A 13,419-nucleotide genomic window follows, 5' to 3' on the forward strand; every position below is an offset into this window, starting at 1 on the left:
CCCTGGTCCGCACCAGTTCTAAGTCAGCTCCTAGGTGCCAGCCGAGGCAGAACGCCGGCCCCACACCCCCGGGGAGGGGGCACGGCAAAAGGTGACCACCACAGCTGGGGCGATTCACAGGAAGGGCCCGGCTTCTGTCCAGAGTCGCCACTGCCCCGGAGGAAGGTGCCTCGTCCAGCCGCGGCGCATGCCCAGCCCACTTCTTGCCCCATCTTGACCAACCCAGCCCTTAGAGCCAATCCTTATCCCAAAGTTATGGATCTGACTTGCCGACTTCCCTTACCTATATTGTTCCAACATGCTAGAGGCTGTTCACCTTGGAGACCTGCTGCGGATATGGGTATGGCCCGGCGGGAATTTACACCATCTCCCCTGGATTTTCAAGGACCAGCGAGAGCTCACTGGACGCCACCAGAACCACAACGCTTTCCAAGGCTCAGGCCCCTCTCTCGGGGCGAACTCATTCCAGGGCCCCCTGCCCTTCACAAAGAAAAGAGAACTCTCCTGGGGCTCCCACCGGCTTCTCCTGGATCGTTTACTTTACCGCACTGGACACCGCTAGGGCGCCCGTCTCCGCCACTCTGGGTTCGGGGATCTGATCCCGACTCCCTTTCAATCGGCCGAGGGTGACAGAGGCCATCGCCCGTCCCTTCCTAATGGCGCTCGCCCATCTCTTAGGACCGACTGACCCATGTTCGACTGCTGTTCACATGAAACCCTTCTCCACTTCGGCCTTCAAAGTTCTTGTTTGAATATTTGCTACTACCACCAAGATCTGCACCTGTGGCGGCTCCACCCAGGCCCTCACCCCGGGCTTCCGTGTTCACCGCAGCGGCACTCCTACTCATCGCGGATTAGCCCCCTCGGCTCTCAGCACCAGCGACGGCCGGGTATGGGCCTGACGCTCCAGCGCCATCGATTTTCAGGGCTAGTTGATTCGACAGGTGAATTGTTACACACTCCTTAGCGGATTCCGACTTCCATGTCCACCGTCCTGCTGTCTATATCAACCAACACCTTTTCTGGGGTCTGATGAGCGTCAGCATCGGGCGCCTTAACCCGGCGTTCAGTTCATCCCACAGCGCCAGTTCTACTTAGCAAAAGTGGCCAACTAGGCACTCGCATTCCATGCCCGGCTCCACGCCAGCGAGCCGGGCTTCTTACTGATTTAAAGTTTGAGAATAGGTTGAGATCGTTTCGGCCCCAAGACCTCTAATCATTCGCTTTACCAGATAAAACTGGGGGCTTCAAGCGCCAGCTATCCTGAGGGAAACTTTGGAGGGAACCAGCTACTATATGGTTCGATTAGTCTTTCGCCCCTATACCCAGGTCAGACAACCGATTTGCACGTCAGGAATGCTACGGACTTCCACCAGAGTTTCCTCTGGCTTCGCCCTGCCCAGGCATAGTTCACCATCTTTCGGGTCCTATCATGCACGCTCATGCTCCACCTCCCCGATGGAGTGGGCGAGACCACCTCAGCCGACCCTCGCTGGCCCTCACCTTCATTGCGCCACAGGGTTTCGCTCAGCCCTCCGACTCTCGCACGTGTCAGACTCCTTGGTCCGTGTTTCAAGACGGGTCGGGTGGGTAACCGATATCGCCGCAGACCCCTGGCGCCCGGCAAGGACCTCTCTGCCCGGCGGCGCAACGTGATCGGGTGCACTGAGAACAGTCCTCTCCAGTCGACTGTCGTGCCGGGAGCAGGGGGCCCCGTCCCCCCTTCAACCGGCATGGCATGCCCCAAAGGAGCAGCTGGGGACAGGTGCCTGGGGGAGGGTGCAGAGGCGGTCGAATCTCCCACGGCCCGCAGACATGACGAGGCTGCTGCCAGGGGCTGTAACACCCTCTGCAAAAGCAGAGGGCCACCTGCCACCCCAAAGCCTTTCCAACCGACCGAGAGCCGATTGCGGTGCACAGCCGCAGAGGAAATGCGCCCATGGGGGGGCCAGGTAGAGCCTGGGCACCGGTCCCACGGTGGGGATCCGGAACCTCGGGGCACGGACCTTCACGCCATGTTGAATCCTCTGGCGGACTGCACAGACCCCACCCGTTTACCTCTCGATGGTTTCACGCCCTCTTAAACTCTCTCTTCAAAGATCTTTTCAACTTTCCCTTATGGTACATGTTGGCTATCGGTCCAGCGACCGTATTTAACCTTAGATGGAGTTTACCACTCGCTTTGGGCTGCATTCCCAAGCAACCCGACTCCAAGAAGACCCCATCCAGGCGCGCCGGGGGCTGCTACCGGTCTAACACCGTCCGTGGGGTGAGCCTCGATCAGAAGGACTTTGGCCCCCTGAGCGATGACGGGAAGTCGGTCTTCTGTACTCCACATTTCCCGTGACCGCCACCGGGCGGGGATTCAGCGCTGGGCTCTTCTCTCTTCACTCGCTGTTACTGGCGGAATCCTGGTTAGTTTCTTTTCCTCCGCTTAGTAATATGCTTAAATTCAGCGGGTCACCACGTCTGATCTGAGGTTGTAGTTGGAAGAATGAGGCCGGAGGGTCAAAGGGGGTTGCGGGGGAAGGCCAGGCCCCCCAGCCAGAGCAGGGGGCCTGGCGTCCCAGCAGCACGTGCCCTCTTTCCCCAGATCGCATCTGGAAGGGTTTTGCCCTCCCTGGGAAGCCGGCCATGGAGGTGGGTGCCCGAGGCACGTGCGCGCGGGCAGCCGGTGGGACACCACAGACAGCCACGCATGGCACACATCCAGGCACCCCAGGATGGGTCCCGGGGTGGGCCAGGTGCGCCGGCGGCGTACCTCCGCAGCAAGACCCGGCAAGGGACCCTGCCAGGGGCGATCGGGGGATCTGATCTTATGGGGGACGAAGGGGAAGCGGAGCTGACCCTGGGATGGCCCTAACTGCGTCCTGGGGTTGCCCCAGGGCGATTGATAATCGAGCGATCCTCAGACAGGCGTAGCCCTGGGAGGAACCTGGGGCCGCAAGGTGCATTCAAAGTGTCGATGATCAATGTGTCCTGCAATTCACACTTATTCTCGCAGCTAGCTGCGTTCTTCATCGACGTGCAAGCCGAGTGATCCACCGCCAAGAGTCACAGGCAACTTTTCGAAAACTTTCGCCCACCTCCGGGGGCAGGAGAGGTGGGAGGAAGGGGACCTCGTCTGTCCACTGTACGCGCGGCGAGATGACCCAGGGGCCCAGTTCATGGCTTCCCCTCTGGGAGTCAGACTGCACTGTTGGGAGAAAAAAACATTGCCAGGTGCTCAGCCCAGGAGCAATGGGCGAGGAAGGGGGCTCCCAGTGTGACGGGAGCAGGCAGCCCCCGGTCCCTCCCGGGGGTACCGGGAGGGACCACATGAGTCTTCAAACCCCACGGCCCGGCCACACAGGACCGAGTCAAACCGGGTACCTGGCAACGAGGGAGGGTCACTCCACCTGCATGTCAGCTGTCTGTCGCCGGGTGGCCCCGAGCCCACCACCATTCTCGACTGGGTCGGAGGCGCCGGAAGGGAAGAGCCAGGTGTCTCCCCATCCCACACACCTCCCACTGAGATGAGCCAAGGTCCCCTTACAGGCCCTTGGCCCCTTCTCTTCCAGGCTGCCCTGCCAGGCGAGAAGGGCCACTCCCCGGTAGCCCGGAACCCAGTCGGGACGGGCCAGGAGTCGGACGTGGGAGGGCCCAGCCAGGGCCTTTCAAGGGAGGGGTGGTACCAGCCCGGGGATGCACTACAATTCGGTTTCCCCCCACCCAAAGAGATGTTGTGCTGGGTAAACTTGGGTTCCATCTCAGAGAGGGAGAGGGGACAGGGGGCGCCCCCATCCCCGGTCCATCACATGTCGGTCAGGCCCTCCCTGGGAGAGAAGAGGCCGTCCAAAGTCCCGGTACTCACCCAAGCACCTCATGTGGCCACGGACCGCTCCGCCGGCTGGGGCGCACCAGGGTAGGGGCACTGTGCCTACGGTGTGTGCTTTCAGGAGGCGACCAAGGGCTTCAGGCTGGCACCGTCAGTCACTCGGGCCGCTCCAACATTAATGATCTTTCCGCAGATTTACATACGGAAATCTTGTTACGACTTTTAGTTCCTCGAGATAGTCAAGTTTGATGGTCTTCTTGGCGCTCCGCCAGAGCTGTTGCCGACCCCGGTGGAGCCGATCCGAGGACCTCACTAAACCATCCATTTGGTAGTTGCAACGGGCGGTGTGTACAAGGGGCAGGGACTTAATCAACGCAAGCTTATGACCCGCACTTACTGGGAATTTCTCGTTCATGGGAAATAATTGCAATCCCAAATCCCTATCACAAATGGGGTTCAGCTGGTTACCCGCACCTGTCGGTGAAAGGTAGACACACGCTGATCCATTCAGACCTGTTATTGCTCAATCGAATGTGGCTGAAGGCTACTTGTCCCTCTAAATAGCTGGGCGCCGACCGCTGGGGGTCGCATAACTAGTTAGCATGGAGGAGTCTTGTTCGTTATCGGAATTAACCTGACATATCCCTCCACCAACTAAGAACGGCCATGTACCACCACCCACAGAATCGAGAAAGAGCTATCAATCTGTCAATCCTTTCCGTGTCCGGGCCGCGTGAGGTTGCCCGTGTTGAGTAAAATTAAGCCGCAGGCTCCACTCCTGGTGGGTCCCTTCCGTCAATTCCTTTAAGTTTCAGCTTTGCAACCATACTCATCCCGGATCCCAAAGACTTTGGTTTCCAGGAAGCTGCTCGGCGGGTCATGGGAATAACGCAGTTGGATCGCTAGTCGGCATCGTTTATGGTCGGAACTACGACGGTATCATCTTCGAACCTCTGAATTTCATTCTTGATTAATGAAATCATTCTTGGCAAATATTTTTGCTTTAGTTCGTCTTGCACCAGTCCAAGAATTTCACCTCTAGCGGCACAATACAAATGCCCCCGGCCGTCCCTCTTAATCATGGCCCCTGTTACGAAAACCAACAAAATAGAAACGGAGTCCTATTTCATTAATCCTAGTTGAAGTATTCAGGCGACCGGTCTGCTTTGAACACTCTAATTTTTTCAAAGTAAATGCTTCGGACCCCCAGGTCACTCAGTCAAGAGTATCAAGGGGGCGCCAAGAGGCAGGGGCTGGGACATAGGAAAGCATTGCGGGTGACCAGATGGCTGAGGGAATCTAGGCGACCAGATGGCCGAGGGGATCTGGGCGGCCAGATGGCCGGGCACAAAAGGGAAGTCATCTGGACACCAAGCGCCCCAACTAAGGAGTGAGCGGCGCAGGGGCGTGGCTGACTGGAGGCCCAGGGCCCTAGCTGGGCCCCAGCCATGGAGGCTGCAAGGGGGACCCGACAGTCCCTCCGACCCGGGGCCCGCAGACACCTTGACAAGCAGGGGAGGCCTGCACTGGACCAATGGACCCCTGTCCTGGGCCCTTGGTGGAGTAGCAGCCCGGAGGACAGGGCCAAGGGCCCACGCACCCGACCCAGGGCCCGGCCGGGCCCCTGATTCCAGCCAGAGCTCCCAGGCCCAGAGGTGCAGGGGAGGTCTCCCTGGACCCTCCGGACTGTGTCTGGGCACCCTGCCACACGGCAGGACCCAGGACTGAGCATGAGGTGGGGAGTCCACCCTCCCGGAGCTCCTGAACCCAGCCAAGCATTTTGCAGGCTGCCTGGGCACAACGGAACCCGACCCAACCTTTGGCAGTGTAGCAGGTCCGGGGACGGGGCCCAGGGCCAGAGCACCTGACCCGGGGACGGGGCCCAGGGCCAGAGCACCTGACCCGGGGCCTGGCCGGGCCCCCGGACCCAGCCATGGCTCCCAAGCACAGAGGCACAGAGGCACAGAGGAAGCCTCCCCGGGCCTGCCGGATACCATCCTGGGCCCCATGCCATGTGGCAGGACCGAGGACGGAGCCCAGAGAGGGGAGGCCACAATCCCCGGGGCCCTCAGCGGCCCTGGATGGAGCTGCTAAACTCAGCCAAGCAAGGGGAGGCTCCCCGGGCACAACAGAACCCCGTCCCAGGCCTTTGGCAGTGGGGCAGATTGTAGGACAGGGCCCAGGGCCTGAGCACCTGATCCGGGACCCAGCCGGGCCCCTGGACCCACCTGGGGCTCCCAGGCCCGGAGACATAGGGAAAGCCTCCCTGGGCCCGCCGGACACCATCTTGGGCACACTGAAACAAGGCAGGACCTAGGACGGAGCCCGGGGTGGGGAGGCCACCTCCCCAGAGCACTTGGGGGCCCGGGCCAGAGCTCCGGAATCCCAGCCAAGCAAGGGGAGGCTGCCCAGTCACCACAGAACTCTGACCCGGGCCTTTGGCAGTGCTGCAGGCCGGGGAACGGGTCCCAGGTCCGGAGCACCCAACCCGGGGCCCAGCCATGCCACTGGACCCAGCCGGGGCTCCCAGGTCCGAAGGCATAGGGGAAGCCTCCCTGGGGCCGCCTGACACCATCCCGGGCACACTGAAACCCGGCAGGACCGAGGATGGAGCCTGGGGTGGGGAGGCTGGAGCTCCTGAACCCAGCCAAGCAAGGGGAGGCTCCCCAGGCACACCGGACCCCACCCAGGGCATCCTGCCATGCCGCAGGCCCAGGGACGGACCCAGGGCTCAGTTGGCATCCTGGCCCATCCAACTGCCAGCTGAGGACCGCTAGGCCGAGAGGGGTCCCAGAGTGCCTTGTCCCTAGTAATCCGAAGGAAGGCTACCCCTCTTTCTGGGAACCTGTGTGCACCGCGAGGCTCCGGGGACCATAGGCGCGTACGCGCCCCACCTCCTGGAGCCCTGGATAGGATCGGGAAGGTGAATAGCACCTCATCAGGACTACCAGGGAAGCCCAGCCATCTGGTCGCCCCATAGGAAAGCAGTTGGTGCGACCAAATGGCCGAGGGGAGAGGTGCAACCAGATGGCCAGGATCAAAAGGAGTCCCAGCTGCCCACCCAGAGCCTTTGAGGTAGGGCTCTTGCCTGCCCACACACGGCAGGGCTATGGGGCTAGGGGGCTCAGGGGCTCAGGGACCCCGTCTGGACCTCAGGCATGGGGAGGACCACTGGAGCTCTTGGGCCCGGACGCCCAGGGAAGGACTGCCTGGGACCCATGGAGCCCATTCTGGGCACTTTGTCATGCGGTTGGCCTGGATGAAGGATCTCCGGCACGCCCGGGGGATGACTGCCCGGGACCCATGGAGCCCGTCCCCGGCACTCGTCCATGCCGTTGGCCTGGGGAATGGAGCTCCGGATGCCCCGGGGAGGACTGCTTGGGAACCATGGAGCCCGTCCCGGGTACTCGGCCATGCCGTTGACCTGGAGGAGGGAGCCCCAGATGCCTAGGGAGGTGTTGCCCAGGCATAGCCATTTGGTCCTCAGCAGAGAACCCTGCCCCCAGTCTTCCGGAGGAAGGCTACCCCTCTTTCTTGGAACCCGCATGCACAAAGTGACAGAGGGGACCCAGGGCACGAAGGCGCCCGACCTCCTGGAGCCCTCGCTGGGATCGGGGAGGCGAATGGCACCTCATCGGGACTTCCAGGGAAACCCAGACATCTGGTCGCCCCATTGGAAAGCATTCCTTGCAACCCGATGTCTGAGGGGAAAGGTGCGACCAGATGGCCGGGACCAAAAGAACTCCCAGCTGCCCACCCGAGCCTTCACAGGAGGGCTCCCACCTCACCTGCCCTTGTAGGGCTCGGGGGCTGCAGGGCTCGAGGCTGCAGGGCTCGGGGGCTGCAGGGCTTCGGGCTGCAGGGCTCAGGGGCTGCGGGGCTCCAGGGCTGCAGGGTGTGGGGGCTGCGGGGCTGCAGGGCTTAGGGGCTGCAGGGCTTCGGGGCTGCAGGCTGCAGGGCTCAGGGGGTTCCGAAGCCCCACGCTGGGCCTCAGGCATGGAGAAGCCCGCAATCACTTCTGGGGCCCAGCCGCCTGGCGAAGGACTGCCCTGGAGCCTTGCAGGTCTCTGGGGCTCTGCACCAGGGACCCTTGTCCCGGGCAGATGGACACTTGGCAGGCAGTAGGACGGGGGCTCCTAAACCCAGGCCCCGGGGCCGGTCTCTGCTTTTGAACCCAACCAGGCCGGGGAGATCGGGGAGTCCGCCCAGGCACTAGGGACCACTGTCCCAAGCATACGGACCCTCAGGATGTGCCCTCGTTTTCCGCAAATTTTTTCCAAAATTCTGCATAGTGTGCGTAGTGTTCGTAGTGGCGCTACGCAAACTACGCCCAGCCCTAGTTCTTGCAGTCTCACACAATACTAACAGTTACTCACACACCATTTTGTTGCATCTATTTTAATTTTATATAAACATTGCCAACTGAGCAATTGTGCAAAGGAGGACACCAAGGAACCACCCAAGGGTAACCCCAAGAGCAGCCGCAGAAGGGCAAAAACAGGAGAGCAAGACAGGGAGGCCCACATCCCAACCTTGCAGGCACCCCTACAAACACCCAAGAAGACAGCAGGCTGAACCAACAGACCAGCCAGACAGTAGGCCCCCAACACAGCACACCCATGGGCCGGAATGAGAGACAAAGGGCTAATCGACCCAACCCCAAAACCCCCAACCAAGAAGGGGCACAAGGAAAGTCCCAGGAGCCAGCCACAGCCACACCACACAGAGAGATGAAGTAGCAGGAAGACATGGAGGTAGCCTAGCAGCCCAGACAAGTCAACCCACACAACAGCCCCAGTGCAACAGTCAGGTGCAAAGGAGGGGCACAGGAAAGGACAGAAGGCCAGCCCAAGACCCAGGAATACATGGCACAGGACCACCAGCCTCCAAGAGGCTGAAAGAGCCCCACCGAAACAAGGTGCCAAGGCACCAGAAAAAGAGAGAGCATGAAAGGACCCAGGTAGGGACTCAATGGTGAGCCTGAAGCAACCAAGGACCGCACAGCCAAAATTAGGAAACGCCCAAGAAGAGAAGGCACCCGCATAGGCAGATGAGTGGCCAAACACAGGGACAGCAAGGCCGAAACCCAACAGACGCAAAGCCCAGGCCCCAGCAACACAACAGAACACCCCAGGCACCACTAAAACCAAAGAAGAGGTGCCCGGAGAACCCAAATGCGCACAACGCACAAAGGGGAGCGGAAACAGAAAAAAAAAGGGAAGACCGCACACCGGCTGACCCAAGAACCGCAGAGCCAGCAAGAAAACAAGGACTAGAGACACCACAGGCCCAAAACCAGCCCTGTACCGGAGTGAGAAAAGGCCAAGCCCAAACAGCAGGCCCCAAGAGGAAAGCCACAGCCCTAGAGCTGAGGCAAAGCCAGCCGGAACCACAAGGTCGACGAGGAGGAGAGACAAAGTTGCAACGCTGCCCACACCAGGGAAGGCTGACACCAGACCCAAAATCGGCACTCCACTAACACACCCACCAGCCACGGGCAAGACCAGGCACAGTGAGGAGGACACTCAGACAGGCACAAACCCCAAGAGCAGCGGGGAACAAGAACCGGTAGGGCAGAAAAGGCTGCAGGACAGACCGAACCGTCAGACAGGGAAGGGCCAGGAGCCGCGCTCCTGAGAAACTAAGGAGCAACCCAGGCAGACACCAAGGAAGACCCACAACACCCAGCTACCACAGGCGGCCAAAGGAAGCAGCAGCCAAGAGGCAAAAGACCCCAAAAGTGGACTAAGCCACAAAAAGAAACACAAGAGAGGAGAAGTTAACCACAGCAGGAAACCAAACCCCAACAGGCAACGAAGCGCAACACAACCCAGCACTAGGCAAGAGGCAAACACCAATGTCAGTCAGAAAGCCCACCAGGGGCACCACCAGCACAGCCCCGGAGCCAACAGCCAACCAAGGCCAAGGGCCCACTAGGACAGAGGAAGGGCCCAACAACCCCTCCCTCCCCCGGGGCAACAACAGAACCCAAGAAACAGGGAGGCCGGAAATCTCAAGGGCCCGATGCAGGACGCAAGAAGCAATGGGAATATTTTCCCATTGGAGAAGACATTTTTGTGTCATTGCATAATGAAGATGACGTCTCACAATGCATAATTTTATACATGGTGCATTTTAGGAAAAGAAAAGCACCGCCAGGGACAGGCGCCCCACAACCGCCAACCCAGGCAACAGACAGAAACACAAAACCCAGCAACCTGGGGGCAGGGAACCCCAAAGGACAGGGACAAAGAACAGGTAGGCAACTGCAACAGGGCAGCCACCGCCTAGGTGGGGTAACGGCCAACCCACCACCAGCCCTGAACACCCAACCCCAGGGAAGGGAACCCAGAACCCCCTCAACCAAGAGAGAGAGAGGAACCAACAAAAACCCACATACCGACCAACGGGACACACAAAGGCCAACAACCACATCGATCCCACGGAAGGGGCCAAGAAGAAACAAGGCACCCCCGAGTTGGGACCAAGCAAACAGCCCAGGAACAAACAAAGGAGCACTCTGCAACCAGAAGCCCCAGGCTAACACCCAGACAGGCACGAACCAGGCCCAAACATGCCCATGGACCGAGAGAAGGTACAACCAGGCATGAGCAGGGAGGAAAGGCCGCAAGCCAGGAAACCACTGCACAGATGAGCAGCTAACCTGAAACCCACCATGCCAGACCCTGCTGAACACCATACACCAGACAAGGGCAGAGACCCACAGGGCAGATAGGTGAAAGACCTGCACCAAGCACCCTAAACAACCCCAGACATGATCCTGGCAAGGATGTAGGGTGCACATAGGGCGAAACCACCAGGCAGGCAGCCCCAGACAACCAGCACCACTTCCAGAGACACCCCATCATCCCCAGAGCGGCACAGACAGACAGCAAAAAGCGCCCACAATCAAGAAATAGCACAGGAAAGGTATGGCCAAGCGGAGAATGACAGACCAGCATGGAACCCAAAGAGCAGAGGATGCCAAGACCACAACAGTGAGACCACACCTCAGCGAGCCACCAGGGAGCTCCGTGCAGGTCGGAAACAAGGGCTTCCTGCTACAAACAACTGAATTAAATAAAGGAAGGCCGCAGCACCAGGTATGACCTGACAGCCTCCCCTACAGGAACCAACCAGGCGCAACCCCAACATTGTTTCCAATGTAGGCTGTGTGTCTAATTTATTAACATTTTAATTTGTTTGCACTCTCATACCAGGCCAAGACTTGAACCAGACTAACATTGGAAAACAGAGAACAGCAGGAGCGAACAGGGCGCAAAGGCCACAGGCCAGCACAACAGTACACTAGCCACAGAGACACAGCATGGAAAAAGAAACCGCTATGTGGTACTTACCATGGGGGCAGTCAAACACCACCACACAGAGACTGACCCCCAACCACCAGCCCAGACGCCATCCACCAATGAGCGCTGAGCAAAGGAGGGAACCAGGAGGAACCAGCACCCCCAGGTGGTCATGCAGTGTCTAGGAGGAAAATTCAGCCCCATCGGAAACCAGGAATGCCAGGACACTTCCAAGGCCGGCCGAGGCTTCCCAAACAGCAGCAGCGCATCTCCCCGACTGGCCCAGCCACAGGAATACTCAGCCTTCAACCCGGATCCGACCTGGAGGAGCGCTGCCCCAGCCACAAAGAACCGGCCGCCCAACAACGTGGCTCCCGGCAAACCCGGCAGGCCCGGGGACCGTGGAATAGGACGTTGAGGACAGCCCAGCAGCCCGATGAGACATCCAAGAAGACTCCAGCAGGTAAGAACCAGCAAATCCACATCCCATTCTGTCAGAAGACAGAAAAAAAAGCACGCTAAATACTGGGATAATACAGCTTATGTATTCCCAGTGGGAGGGGGTGGGTTTAGGTATCCCAGCATACTTCTGCTCTTTTCTTCTGTCGTGGATATGGTAATCTTCACTTTGTTAAGGAATGGCACGAGGTGTGGAGGGACCTGGAGGTAATATAGCGTCACAATGGTGCAGTAGGATGAGAAGTCAAGTATTGCAAGACCTGGTTTATTTTCAAAGTTTATGGGCTTCTATAAACACCTGAGTTTGTGAGTATTGATCGCTCCAGTCCAAAGGCTTCCAAGATTGGAAATTATTAGAAATTAAATCCTGTGGAGCCAATTTGTGAAATCCATTTTGATTCATATTCTATTTTGTGACAACCAATGGGGAAACCTCAATGACATACAAAGGCCTATTGGCTTGTAATTGAACTAACTGGACCATTGCTATAACTACAAGGCCTTGAGAAATGCTAATATTGTAAGTGTTTGAGACAAATTGTTGCCATGTTTCATTTTCTGATTTCACAAATCAATGCCCATGAATAGCCAAAGGTTTTATTCTGATTAATTATTGGACAAATTATTGGAAAACTCCTATTGTTTTGCTAAACAACTGACTCTCTTTGGCTGTGTATCATTTATGCTATATGTAATGTAGTTTATAAAACCCCATGCCAACTTCAGTATTTTGAGCAAGTCCAAAATGGCACTTAGCTCCTTGAAGCTGCAGATCATAAAGGTACACTTTAAACCTTACTGCCTCTGTGTGAATTAATTTTTAGGCTTTTTTTTTAAACTTCCAGAAATAAAAGGAAATACCTCTTCAAGGTGGTAAACGAAATATATCTCAAAAAGAGTGATTAGTAAGGGAAGAGGTTTCTCTATTGGAGAATATATTCCCATTGGAGAAGACATTTTTTTGTATCATTGCATAATGAAGATGACGTCTGACAATGCAGAATTTTATACATGGCACATTTTAGTGTAATATGGTAATGTCTGCACCAAGGAGTGCTGGAAATCTCCAGGCGTTTCCACTGCAATGCCTGGAAAGCTGGTACAGGGTGAACTTTCCAGGTTAGCATGGGAACGTTTTGTGGACTGTCTCCAATTCTGATCCTGCTGACTCTTTTTTCATTTTATTATTGGAACGCATTTTAGACTATTCTTGTACAGTCTAAGGGATCCCAACTATTTTAAATATGTTAGATTTAAGGTCATTCGAGATATTGTTGCATGTTGGCTGGAGAATTCTGCTACATATGTCTTTACCCTTATGCACACAGATACACTGCTTTGGGATAACCCAATGTTTCCTGAGATATTTCATGATCAGGTGAGAAGAGCTTGGTCTCAGTATGGTATCAATTGCCTTGGCCATATCTACAATCTTAATGGCTTTCGTTCATTCACTGGGCTACAAACCTTCTTTTTAAAGTACTTATAGATTAGAGACTATGGGCCATATGTAGTTAATTGCCATTTACCAATTCTAAAATATAGAATTTTACAGATTCGGTATTTCAGAATCGGTAAATGTTATGTAGCAAAAAATTCTGTAAATATTACCGAATCAGTAATATTCGATATTTTAGAACCCTTGCCCAATATAATTTTAATGATATCACCACTCTTGCCACCAAGTGGACCCAGGCCCTTTCAGACGAAATCACACCTTACAAATAAAGCTCAGCTTTAGAGAATATCAATAAATCAATTAATTTGAAATTACTGCATTTTAAAACCATATGTTTCTTGTACTATACACATGAGAAAATTGCTAAATGGGCTGGG

The 13,419-nt window shown here is 56.7% G+C and overlaps 1 non-coding gene and 1 pseudogene across 1 annotated transcript; both read right to left on the reverse strand.

Annotated features, from left to right (window-relative positions):
- Positions 1-299: 299 nt before the first annotated feature.
- Positions 300-2,460, reverse strand: LOC147711286 (28S ribosomal RNA; annotated as a pseudogene).
- A 442-nt stretch (positions 2,461-2,902) lies between these two features.
- LOC147711287 (5.8S ribosomal RNA) lies at positions 2,903-3,056 on the reverse strand. Its single transcript, XR_015296146.1, has one exon. It is a non-coding gene; the product is annotated as a 5.8S ribosomal RNA (ribosomal RNA).
- Between the last annotated feature and the right edge of the window lie 10,363 nt (positions 3,057-13,419).

This window comes from Lissotriton vulgaris, chromosome 5 (assembly GCF_964263255.1).
Source record: "Lissotriton vulgaris chromosome 5, aLisVul1.2, whole genome shotgun sequence".
Lineage (NCBI taxonomy): Eukaryota > Metazoa > Chordata > Amphibia > Caudata > Salamandridae > Lissotriton > Lissotriton vulgaris.